The sequence below is a fragment of the Vicia villosa genome, unplaced genomic scaffold (genome assembly GCF_029867415.1).
Source record: "Vicia villosa cultivar HV-30 ecotype Madison, WI unplaced genomic scaffold, Vvil1.0 ctg.000679F_1_1_2_unsc, whole genome shotgun sequence".
Classification (NCBI taxonomy): Eukaryota; Viridiplantae; Streptophyta; class Magnoliopsida; order Fabales; family Fabaceae; genus Vicia; species Vicia villosa.
The window spans coordinates 1-13019 of record NW_026705303.1 but is presented as its reverse complement, the minus strand read 5'-3'; the positions used below and the strand labels follow the sequence as shown (position 1 = coordinate 13019).

At 35.2% G+C, this 13019-nt stretch overlaps 1 non-coding gene across 1 annotated transcript; it reads left to right on the top strand.

Annotated features, from left to right (window-relative positions):
• Positions 1-229: 229 nt before the first annotated feature.
• Positions 230-336, top strand: LOC131630405 (small nucleolar RNA R71). The gene has a single exon (XR_009292322.1). It is a non-coding gene; the product is annotated as a small nucleolar RNA R71 (small nucleolar RNA).
• Positions 337-13019: the final 12683 nt, after the last annotated feature.

Below are 13019 nucleotides of genomic sequence, written 5' to 3'. Positions count from 1 at the left end.
AACGCGGTCTATACCACTAATTTCGTACATTCCTCCTTTGGTTTGGGCTTTCTCTAGAGCGGCGCGTTCTCCTCCCCATTGGTAATGGTTTTGTGCCATGTTCTCTATGAGTTTGTATGCTTCATCATGGGGTTTGTCCATTAATGCTCCGCCAGCAGCGACATCTATAGTCATTTTAGTGTTATATAAGAGACCACCATAAAAGGTATGGATGATCAGCCATGGTTCGAGTCCATGACGAGGGCATATTCTAAGCATGTCCTTGTAACGTTCCCAAGCTTCGAAGAGCGATTCGTTATCTTTCTGGGTAAATCCGTTGATTTGACCTCTAAGCATAGCAGTTTTGCTAGGCGGAAAGTATCTTGCTAAGAATACTCTCTTCAATTCGTCCCACGTAGTTATGGAATTGGAAGGCAGGGATTGAAGCCACGCTCTTGCTCTATCTCTCAAGGAGAAAGGGAAAAGGCGTAATCGAATAGCTTCGGAACTAACGTTGTTGGCTTTGATAGTGTCGGCGTATTGCACGAACACGGATAAATGGAGATTGGGGTCGTCTACAGGGCTTCCAGAGAATTGATTCTGTTGAACAGCTTGGACCAGTGAAGGTTTCAGTTCGAAATTGTTCGCTTCAATCGCAGGTGGTGCGATACTTGAATGCGGTTCAGCGCGTGAAGGAGCGGCATAGTCTCTAAGAGGACGAATAGCAGCCATCTCTAACTTCGGGGTGATTTGATTGATTTGATCAGTAAAAATCAATTCCTGATTTATCGGAATTTCTGCTACTTCGGGAAGGTTGCGAGCTCGACGTTTAACGTTAATGAAACGTTCGATCTCGTTAATTCGTTGTATTAAGTCTCCTCCTTGTGAACGAGTATTTGGCATACAATCGTTCAAAAAGAAAGGGAAGAATTATCCTAGTCTCTACGGTGTAACAGTGAGTTACGATATCGACTTAAATAGTCCCCGGCAACGGCGCCAAAAACTTGATCGCGACTTTACGTGTCTATAAATCTGATAACTGCAAGTGCACAGTCGTGTCGTGTAGTTTTAAAAGATATCGAATCCACAGGGACTATGATTCGATCTACCGTTATCTAAGGTTACTATGTAAAGCTAGGAGTACTAAAATTTCGATTGTTCCTAAGGGAAAGTGATTGTGAGAAAATAAAGAATAATAATAAAAGACAGGTATCAGTATGTATTTCGTTTAACTACAGGTAATCCGAAGGTCCATTGGCTTTTGCATAATTAAATTAAAAATCTTTACTAATTCCAATTGATTAAAAATCCTCGTCTCAAACTTTCGCTCTGTTGATTCAGACTACTATCCTAATCCTAATGTACGCTTTCGCCATCCCATTAGATTTTAGAAGAGCTTTTTGGAAACAATGTAATTAATAAAATGCCTATTTTATGAGGTTGTTATCTATTTAAATCTCCTAATCTCAAACTTTCGCTCTGTTGACTCGGAGCAAGCTAATACCCCTAACGTACGCTTTCGCCATCCCGCTCGAGTGTAAAAACAATTTTTGAAAATAAATAAGTTCCAATTAGTTTTAATACGCTTTCGCCATCCTTAAAACTAATGTCCTATGTCTACTATCCAGTTAAAGATCTCAAACTTTCGCTCTATTGATTTTAACCTTTGACCGTTTTAAGACCTCAAACTTTCGCTCTATTGGTTTTAAGACTTACTAATTAAACTAGACATATAAACCAAAAATAAGTGATAATTAATAAAACATAATTTAAGCCAATTTATTTCGGATCCCTACGGTTAACTTACTTTACATACCGACACCTTTAGTATTTTAGCCAGACATATTGATACGATTAAACATACATATATCGGTTCGGTTCATAATAATAAGCATATTAAATGGCATATAATATATCATGCAAATAAATAATATAAATAAGGCGGTAAATAAAAACCTGAATTAAAATAAATCTGAATTGAATTGAATCTTGAAGTACTCGAACTTCCACCACAGGTTGGCTGGATCGTTCTTGGAATTTAAATGGCAGAAAATAAAAAACAAGGAAATAAAGCGATAAATCTAACGTAAGGCTAGATCTATGAAAAGTTCACAACAATTTCCAGTGTAGAAATCGTTGTGAGAAAATAGACGGTAAAATGAAAACAGAATAAGGAAAAGCAGTTCGCGGTACAATTTCGGCAGCACTTCGTTGGCAGGAAATCGGACAGATTGAAGTAAGATAGCAGGTCCTATTTATAGGAGGGGATTTGCAGTTGGAATCCGTGAATTGAGGAACTTTCTGCAGACTGGGCGTGGAGACGTGGGTCTCCGTTTCTTCAGGAAGACTTGAGACGTGCGTCTCAAGTGGAGAAAATCTAGGGCAGTTGGAGACGGGCGTCTCCTCTTGGTGACGTGGCTGAAGAGAACGTGGAGACGTGCGTCTCCACTTGCTTGCAGGTCTGGGCCACGCGCCTTTTGATTCATGGTGGGATGAATATCTCTTTTGGGCCTTTTGGGTCCTAATTGCACCCTTCTTTCACTTCAGCACTCCCTTTTCATCTTCTAGGCATAAATATTGGTCATTTAAGCTCAATTTTCTTTCCTTTTCGCAAATAGTCGTAATTGAAGTGTAAAACCTGAAACAAAGCAAATACACGCGTAATATCATAATAAATTAACATAATGAATGGAAAATGCTATAAATATCTATGGATTTTAAGCTAAATATACGATATAAAATCGTGTTATCATGTGTCTCCCTTCTTCAGGTTGCGGTCTTTGCAAAAGTCCGACCACATGCCGCATAAATAGCTATCCACAGTGCCCTCCCTCTTGATCATCTCGCAGTAATAGGGAACATCATTGCTGCGATCGATCAGGGTTATTCTTGGAATCTTGCCATAGATGCATTCACGAATGACAGCTCTTGGAATAAACTGAAACAGAACAAATAAACACCAACTTTACGTTACTACTTACTATGCAGCATTGTACATTTTGATTATAGCTACGGTCATATGTGACTTACCAAAGCATTCTTTCCCAGCTTCTCAGGGTTGTCAACAATCCTGGTCCAACTAACCTCTTTCACAGACACCGGTGCTGGAGTGGAACTCCTACATATGTTAAACAAAACAGGTTTATAAAACACCGCAATTTAGCTGTCATAAACAACATATATATATATATATATATATATATATATATATATATATATATATATATATATATATATATATATATATATATATATATATATATGCAACGGGATATTCATCGACAATGAATGCTTACCTTCTATAATTAGCACGGTTGACACCCTTGCGAGAATCTTTTGCATTGGCTTTGTCTTCCTGCAACTTTGCTGATTTCTCCACACTGTTTCCAACGACTTGGCTCTTGCCTTTCACCCTTTCCGACATTCTTTTGGCTCCAGAATTCCTACGCCAATACAATAGGAAACAGGAGAGGATTAATGTCCTCATTTGTACATTTGTACCTACTAATTCATCGACGAATATATTCTTACACCTATTTGTCTAATGTATTTTACAACGTATTTACCTCACAGCGTTGGTTGATATGTGATCCTTTTTTTGCCGGGAACTGAGTTCACCAATGGCAACCGTTCCAGGCATACGGGCTTTCCTCTTGCCTTGGACCCGGAATTTTTCAGCATCATCGATCATTGAATCTGCTACTGCAATTCCCTTTTGGTTTCCCGAACCCGCATTACGTCCATTTCTGCCACACAATGTCCATCCAAATAAATCATGCTCAGTATCACAGTTGGTATATATATATAAAAACCAACTTCTATACTAAAGAAGTTGGTTATAACAATTAAAGAACAAACACAAATACCTTCGGGATGAGGAATCTTGAAAAGATGCCCTGTAGACGGCGGCATGATAGCTTTTTTTTCCATTCACTGCAACATTGCCTGAATTCTGTTGTTTCCCTTTGCTACCTTCTGGAATTTCAGCATGATCCAAAACATCTTTTCCCAGTTCACCCTGTTCATCTTCCTCAGACAGAGGTTCTGGTTTCACCAACGCTGCCTCTATTTCTTCAATGGCATCCATGCTTTCTTTTTTCACACGACGACACTCCTCTAACATTTGTTTCAACACATAACTCCGTGTTCGTTTCGGATTCTATTGGATTTCAACCGGACGACCTTCATCCCTGCACAATAACAGATTTTTTAATAAATAGTAAAGTGTTCCTCAACGGTATGTGATCATTACATGTCATCCTTGATAACCGTGGTACTTTTCTAATGTCAACTACGCCGTTGAAGGTTCATCAATATATATGCATGGAAAGCGAACGAATAACTATTAACCCAAATCAATGGCCACTACGACTACATGCAAGCCCAACTTAAACCCTAAATCGAACGGATAACATCTAACCTTGATGTGGCGGTGTTCACCGTAGCTTCGGATGGTTTGACTGAGATTCCTTCCATTCCGTTCCACACTCTTGCTCCGATGACTTTCGATTACACCGTTTTTACCCTCTCCAACTATGTCGCCCTACGAAAATGGAGACAACACAGAGTATTCTGATAGAGTATTCTGAGAGACAGAGCGGTTGTTATGTTGGTTTCCTATAAGCAATTGCGTTTCCCAGGCGTATAATGTTTAGGTTTCCAAAGTTGTTTTAATAAGGGAAATATCTAACGTCTATTCCATTACTCTCTTTTACTTCCAGTTATTTTTCTTTATATTTGGAACATCATATACGTTTATAAAAAAAATATATTATGTAGAGGGTTTAAATATTTGCAGATGCCATTTAGTTATTAAATGGGTTTGTAATGAAATATTTATTACTTTATATTTGCTACTCTCTATTATTTTTTATTTAAAATGATCATGGTAATGGTCATTTTCAATTACCACAAACCAATCCAACCACATAATTTGTTTGTTCTTATTATAATTTTCTATTTATTTTTAATAAAATTAGAATATTTTAAACATTTTTTTTACAAGGAAAAAAATTAACGTTTTTACTTTATAGTCTTCCTCTACATCTTTAAATTTATTTAATCAACTATTTACAACAGTAGGTTCTATTACTTGGTATTTTCTCTTACAAATTCTATATCATAACTGTTTTTAAAAAATATATATCTTATATTATATTCTTTTTAGTTTTACTACATTTTATTTCTTATACTAAGAAATATAAACCCTACATTATTTCTAATATTATATATTTTAAAATATCAAATATACATCTGAAATGAATGAATGCGCGTCCAATACAAGAACCCGTGCACACGCACGGGTTAGTTACTAGTTTAGACATAAAACAAAGAAAACAAGGACAATAATTATAAAAGGCAACTTGTTAATTATACAAAAATAGAAGAATAATAGAAATAGAATAAAATAAAAAAATAAAGTTAATTTGATTTTAATTTTAATGTTAATTCGAATAGAATTAAAATTAGAATCAAACCAAAATTTATATTACTATTGGATTTTAAAAAACTTTGACTAAAAAAGAAATAAAAAAATGTTAACTATAAAAATATGAAATGATGAATAAAAATGCGGCATGCTTAAAATGAATGATTTGTATAGGGCAAAATTGGGGTATGACAGATGCCCCTATTTAATTATCTTTAGCCATGATATTAATGGCGGAAGGTAATTAAATACAGAAGGATCCAAATTTTTGTCTTTCTCATGCAATGCATGAACTTTTTTTTTGTTATTTTGAATGCAATACGATTTGAGATTGTCTCAGATCTCTGTGGGGAATAAGTCTTGAAACAAGAAATCACGTCAGAGACATTCAGGAGTAAAACATGGATGAATCTGGAAAGGGGGATAAACAACAAAGACAATCAGGGTAAAGCATAATTGGACTACATCAAAGGACAATCAAGGTAAAACATGATTGAAGAACATTAAAGGACAATCAAGGTAAAACATGATTGAAGAACATTAAAGGACAATCAAGGTAAAACATGATTGGACAACATCAAAGGACAATCAAGATAAAACATGATTGAATAACATCAAAGGACAATCAAGGTAAAACATGATTGGACAACATCAAAGGCAATCAAGCTAAAACATGATTGGACAACATCAAAGGACAATAAAGGTAAAACATGATTTAAGAACATCAAAGGACAATCAAGGTAAAACATGATTGGACAACATCAAAGGAAATCAAGCTAAAACATGATTGGACAGCATCAAAGAGAATCAAGATAAAGCATGATTGAACTTTGAGAAGAAAACATCAAAGACATACAAGATAAAACATGAACGAGCCAACATCAAAGGACAATCAAGGTAAAATATGATTGAACGACATCGAATGGGATTCAAGATAAAACATGATTGAAGACAACCAAGATAAAGCATGGATGAGACATCATCGAAGGACAATCAAGGTAAAACATGATTGAAGAACATTAAGATAAAACATGATTGAAGAACATCAAGATAAAACATGACTGAAAACAACCAAGATAAAGCATGACTGACTCAAGTATTAAATGGGAATCAAGATAAAACATGATCGAAGATAACCAAGATAAAGCATGACTGACTCAAGTATTAAAGGGGAATCAGGATAAAACATGATCGAACCAGTGAAGGCAATCGAGATAAAACATGATTGAAGAACAATCGAGATAAAACATGATTGAAGAACATCAAGATAAAACATGATTGAAGCAACAAAGGCAATCGAGGTAAAACATGATTGGACTTTGAAAAGAAAATATCAGAGACATTCAAGATAAAACATGAATGAAGACAACATCAAAGACGATCAAGATAAAACATGATTAGACTTTGAGAAGAAAAGTTCAGATACATTCAAGATAAAACATGAATGAGGAGAAAGGTTGACAAATGCCAAGTAAGTTGGATTTAGATCATAAGGTAAGATTTTAAATACAACAAGACTCGGGAAGATACACATGAATATGCAGGGTATATGAAATTTTTGTGCATGATACATGAATGATCAATGCAATGCAATTGTTTATGACAACTAAGGTAGACTCTTCTATGAGAGGAGATTGGAACTCTGATTCCTCAACACAAGAACACTACCAACTATGGTTTTGTCATATTGATGATCCTCTTGGGAAGAACTGATAAACTACTTGGGGATTGCTGAAGGAGACTGCCCCTGAGTGGCTGATTGTTAACTAATCGTCGCTTTAGTTCTTGAAATAAATGTTGGAAACACGTGCCCCAGTATGAGTCTTTAATAACAAGATCTTGAAGTAACGTGCCCCTCATAGGATCACTGATCAAGTTTCTCGACTGTTTGAACTTCCTTGAAAGATGAGTACTTACTTGCAAATAAAATGTTCATTCAAGAATAGTAATTTTAATGCAACACTCAAAGCATATTTTGAAATCAAAATCATTTATTGGAATGATGCTATTGATGTAAATCAAAGTAATCAAAGGTCCAAACATAAAGGTCTAGACATTCAGAGTGATGGATAAAGTAAAGGTATGGTAAAACAAACGATTTGCAAAAATCTTAGGAGTCAGTTTAACGCAACCTTGTTATAGTATGCTTTCAAAATAAACCTTGCTTCAATTAGAACTTTTGAAGGTTGTAACGTGGCTTGGTTCACGGTTTCAGAAACAAAGGATATAGGCTCAAAGTATATTTATACCCACCCCATTCTTTGTGATGATCTCCAATCCTACGTTCAGTTAAATCAGACTATACATTCAGGTTCTAAGAGGCTTTTGGAATTGCACCTATTCATGTGATGATGACTCATAAGCCAAGGGAATTTTTCGAGATGGCAGTCACTTCTTCCTTTTTGATAGTCACAATAATTTTGTTGTTGATTGAGATTTTATTGACTTCTCTTTTTTAATCTTTATTTTGATATCCCTAACTTTTGCTTGAACTATTTCTTTTCGAGATCACAGTCAGCGGGATTCCCCAATTTTGCCTAAGTATCCTTCATAGTGTCATACCCCAAAATTTGCCCATCTCATTTTACCTTCAAAGCTCATACAGAGGTTCAAGGCTTAAGGGTTAATCTAAGGCTCACTCCCCTAATTAAAGACTTCCTGAACTAGGGTTTTACGTTCTCTGAATAAAGTTGATGAATTAAGGTCTCCAATGGATTTCATATGGCTTAATAGGTTTCAAACTATTTCTATGAAAAAATTCAAGCTTCAATTCTTAAGATTGCCCAGTCAACTGCTCAAATGGTTAACAGTCGACCAATTTGACCTAAAAATCAACTATGGTCAAATCAAAGTCAAAACTCCTGATTTTTGGTCAACATCAACATTTTGAAGTTGAATTCATCATTTGATCAAGGTTTGATCATGATTCATCGAGGAGAGCTCAAAAATCATCAAAAGTCCAAGTTGCTAATTTAGGATTTCTAGGAGAAAGTCAACCCAACTTTGACTGATCATATCTCTCTCATACTTTATCAGAAATTTCCCAACCGAAGCTCATCCTCAATTAAATTCAATTCTCTACAAATTTGATGTTGGGACCAAGGTCAAGAAATGCTTCAGCTTAAGAGATATGAGCCAAAACATACAGGTCCTTCTAGAAGCTCACAAAAAGCTGTTTTTTGTCAGGAGCCATATCTCCAGGATAAAATCCCCAAATGCACAATATGTTCCAAAGTGGCTTGTAGAGGACACCTTGGGCTTTCTAAAAGGTCCTAGAACACCTCCATATGATCAAAATTGAAAGAGATATGAGGTGTACAAGTTGGCTAAATTTCAAAGAGTACATGAAGGAATTATTGATTAATCTTGGAAATTTTCCAAATGGGCTTATGTTTTTTTGATCCAAACTTGTTTCTTACATTACCCATGGCTTCAAGATCTATTCCCACATTTTTATCATTTTTATTTTATATTTATTTGAATTTTAGACTATTAAAAGGCAAATAAATTGAATAAAAATATGAAACAAAAGGGACAAAATGTATGGTTCTATTTTTAATCATCCAAAGGCCCGAGAGAAGCCCCATGAAGGTCCAAAAACATGCAAAGCTTGCTTGTGAAGAAAATCTCTCAAAATAGAAAGATCTATATTATATTTTCTTCAAATTTTCAAGTGATTCAACAAGAAAAGGTCCAAGCCCAAATGTTAACCTAAAACTCTCCATAATATATACAGAACACATTCAGGATGGAAGGACACGAGTTATTGGAGAAAAAACTAGGATTTGCCAACTTACAAAAGCTTCAAGAAACTAGGGCGTGAGAAAAATTCCCTTTCAAGCGATTCCCTTTCCTGACTAAGCATTCTATCAACTTCCTGAGGATCCCAGGGGCACGTTCATAGTCTCATTGAAGTCCCATACACACTCAGACGGCTGCCCTAATTCTCAACGGCGTTTCAGGCTAAATGGATGGCGGATTCGTGCTCAGGGGGTGCTTTTAAGCTGATCTGGGTACTTGCTTGGTCTAGTTAACGTCTTTATGGTGAGATTTAATGTTTGCAGAGAATCGGAGAAAAATCCGCAGGTGATTTCATGGGAAATTCCACAGCAATTTCCGTAGGTAATAAGGAAGAAGAAGATGAATAGTGAAGTAGAATCTTTGACCAATACGTGGGATGCTGTCATTAGCTGGTCAACCTCTCAGCTCTCTCTCACTACTTCTTATTGGCTACGCACGCAACATATGGGGCCCAGCTGACTTTTCTTTGACTCTACCACTAACTCTTTTGTTTTCTTATTTATTTAATGTCTTTGGTTTTATTAACAGATAAACGCTTTAGATCATTTGGCCAAACGGACACGCTTATTACTCTCATGACCTGAGTTCGAGCCCCCTATGCAGCACTTCAAAATTTTTTACAAGGATTTTCCATGAGATCCGGTACACGCAACCATACGCCACCACCATGTGCCTTCAATCCTCACCATCGAATCTCGCCCATGATTTGATCCAACGCTCCTCAGCACACAGTTCCACCATGGAGCTTCATAGACCAACAATACCGGATCCAGTGTCCAGTTATGTTTGCTTTCTTTTTTCTTCTTCAGTTTTTTTTTTCTCTTGTGTTTTTTGTTTGTTTGTTTAACAACGATTAATTTGGAATTTTTATTTTGTTAGGATTATTAATTTTAAAAAATTAGGAGTTGAATTAATAATAATAATTAGGCGTAGTTTTAATTAGGAATGACTTTTTTAGTTGATTTTAATTTAGTAATTAGTTTAATTTAATCTTAAATTTAATTTAGTCAATTAATTTAATTTAGTTAATTTAGGTTAAACAATTTAGGTTAATTTTAATATTAATTAGTTAATTAGGATAATTAGGATTTAATTTTAGGTTAAATAATTTAAGTTTAGGTTTATTAATTTCCAACCATAATCATATTTTTAGTAATCTTTAAGATTTAGGATTTATCACCATAGAAACCATTCAGGTAGGTGTTGCCCATTAATTGTAGGCTTAGTTTTTTTTAACCCTTAGGTTTTCCCATTAGGTTTTTTAACCCTTAGGTTTTATTTATTTTTGTGGTAAAACTTGTTTATTTATTTATTTGCCATTTATTTTTGCCTTATTTTTTGCCTTGCTTTGTTGGGTTATTCTATTAACTGTGGTTAACTTTTTCCACCATTTAGGGTTTTTTTTTTATTACGCTAATTATCATTTGCTTAATTTTGTATCTGCCCCAAAGCCTTGTAATAGCATAAGGTTTTTTCTGTTTTGCCTCTATATTTGCCTGCAGGTGTTAATTGTAATAGTTTTAGTGTTTTATCTTCCCGTCTTTATTTTTCTGCATTCACAGGTGTTTATTGTAATAGCGTAGGATCTTTAATTTCTACCTTATATTTCTGCGTGGTTAGTAATCCTAGGGAGTGCAAGCCTTGTTAAAATAAATTAGACCACTAATTATAAGATAAATATTCGAATTGAACCACATGATTGTGCCACACACACACCTTTAGGGTAACCCTTCTTATGTTGCCTGTTGCCTTTTAATTACGATTCTAAAATAGTCAAGTCTCTCGATTCCAAGGATACCTAAAGCAAATGCTGCTTAATTCATTGAAATCATTATAAGATTTTGTCCCACGATGCTGCCTAGGAAATAAAGATGATTGTCCCATTGCTAAGGTATCCTCGCCTGTTGCCTAAATGACTATTCCATCCTTCCCTAAAGACTACCTACCCTCTATATGGTAGGGACAGTTTTATGGCGAACGATACTTTCTCGATGACCCTTAACATCTAATAAAAGGACTTCCTACCCTCTTTATGGTATGGATAGCCCTTTCAAACTGAAAAGCTAAAAGAACAATTTTTCTAACTTAGGGTAGGTGCTCCTGACTACTTGCTCTATTCAAATTCAAATTCAAATTCAAAATTCAAAATCTTTTCCCACTTCTTTTCAAAGAATCTTTTCAAAAAGACCATGCTTATTTACAAGCTAAAGTTCTTAATCAAATATTTTCTTATTCACACACTACACTTCAAACATTTTGAAAACAAAGTGAGCTAAGCAATTAAGAGCCCATGGATAACCATGGATACAAAGGGTGCTTACACCTTCCCTTTGTATAACCTACCCCCCGAACTCAAAATCTTTTAAAAGGTATTTTTCTGTTCTTTTAGCCTTTCTTATTGGATAAAATAAAAGTCGGTGGCGACTCTTGCTATCCGCAACATTTTAAAAAGTCAGTTCTCCCACCTTATTACACATAGGTTTTGACTTAGCGGGCTTTTTTCTTTGAATTTTTTTTTATTATCGGAAAGATAGTGACTGCCTTGATAATGATTAATGATAACTATCTTGGTCACTTTCGATTGAAACCGTTATTGAAAGGTGTACTTAATGATTCTCTTGAAATTGAATGCACAACCAAATTTACTAAGAACTACCCTGCCCCATGTTAAGATTAGGGTTTTTTTGTATAAAAAGAAACACCAACTTCTAGGCTTAAAGGGGTTGACGAGGGATTAACTTCCTTATTTCTCCAGTGTTTGGGAATGGAAACAATGCTTGTACATCATCAACAAAGTTCTATTTGAAAGCATACAATTCAACAACTTGGGTATTTTGTTTTCATCATCCTCCCTCCAATCTTTGCATAAAACACAAGTTTGATAGAAGAAAGTGAACAAGAGATATATATATATATATTTTTGAAAGATAAAGCATAAAGAAGCACACAATGGATATAAATGGATTGATTCAAATATGTAATGTTCATTTCAGTAAAATTAACATTCAGGAACAAACAAAGTTCAATGCAGTACACAAAATAAAATAAATAAATTGCAAACAGAAAGAAACAAGACCTAGAGACTAATCAGTGACGAGAAGGAGCTATCCTGTCTTAACACTTGGCTTTAGGAAAGTAGCTTGTCATTGTTAGGAGTAAATTAGTAGTATTTTCATGTGTTAAATTAACTACCTTTTGATCTGAAGTTAAACATATCTTATGATTTTTAAGGATTTTATGGTTAGAATTGAACTCTAGAGGTTTGATGCTAATTGTAGAGCGAATTGCATCACTTTGGGTGTTATTTGTGCAGATCTTAATGTTGAAAAGTAAAGACGAAGAAACACAAAGGCGTAGAGATTCTAGAGAAGAGAAATCAAAAGAAGGAGGATGAAGGAGAGGCCGAGCCGCGGTGATAAGGGGCGAGACGCGCCATCACTTCTGACTTTGGATCGCGCCTCGCCAATCCGTGTCGCGCCGCGGGAGCTGCGTGAAAAGAAATAAAGTTATACATAGAAGCCCTAATCCTCATAAGAGAGAGATCTTTTGGTGAGCGAAATTCAGAGAGCAATCCTATTCCAGAGCAGAAAACAACATCCGACGGAGAATTCAACATCAATTGAAGACATTCCCTTGATGAAGATGAATCCCTCTATGAAGTCTCGTGTGTTCTTCATGTCTATGGAGAGCTAAACCCCATTGTGTTGAGTTTAAGGTAGTAGTTAACCTATGAAGATGCAATTAATTTGATTAATTCCTGTGAACAATTGTTTAAGTTTTATTATCAATAAAGAACCTTGCTTTTATTTTA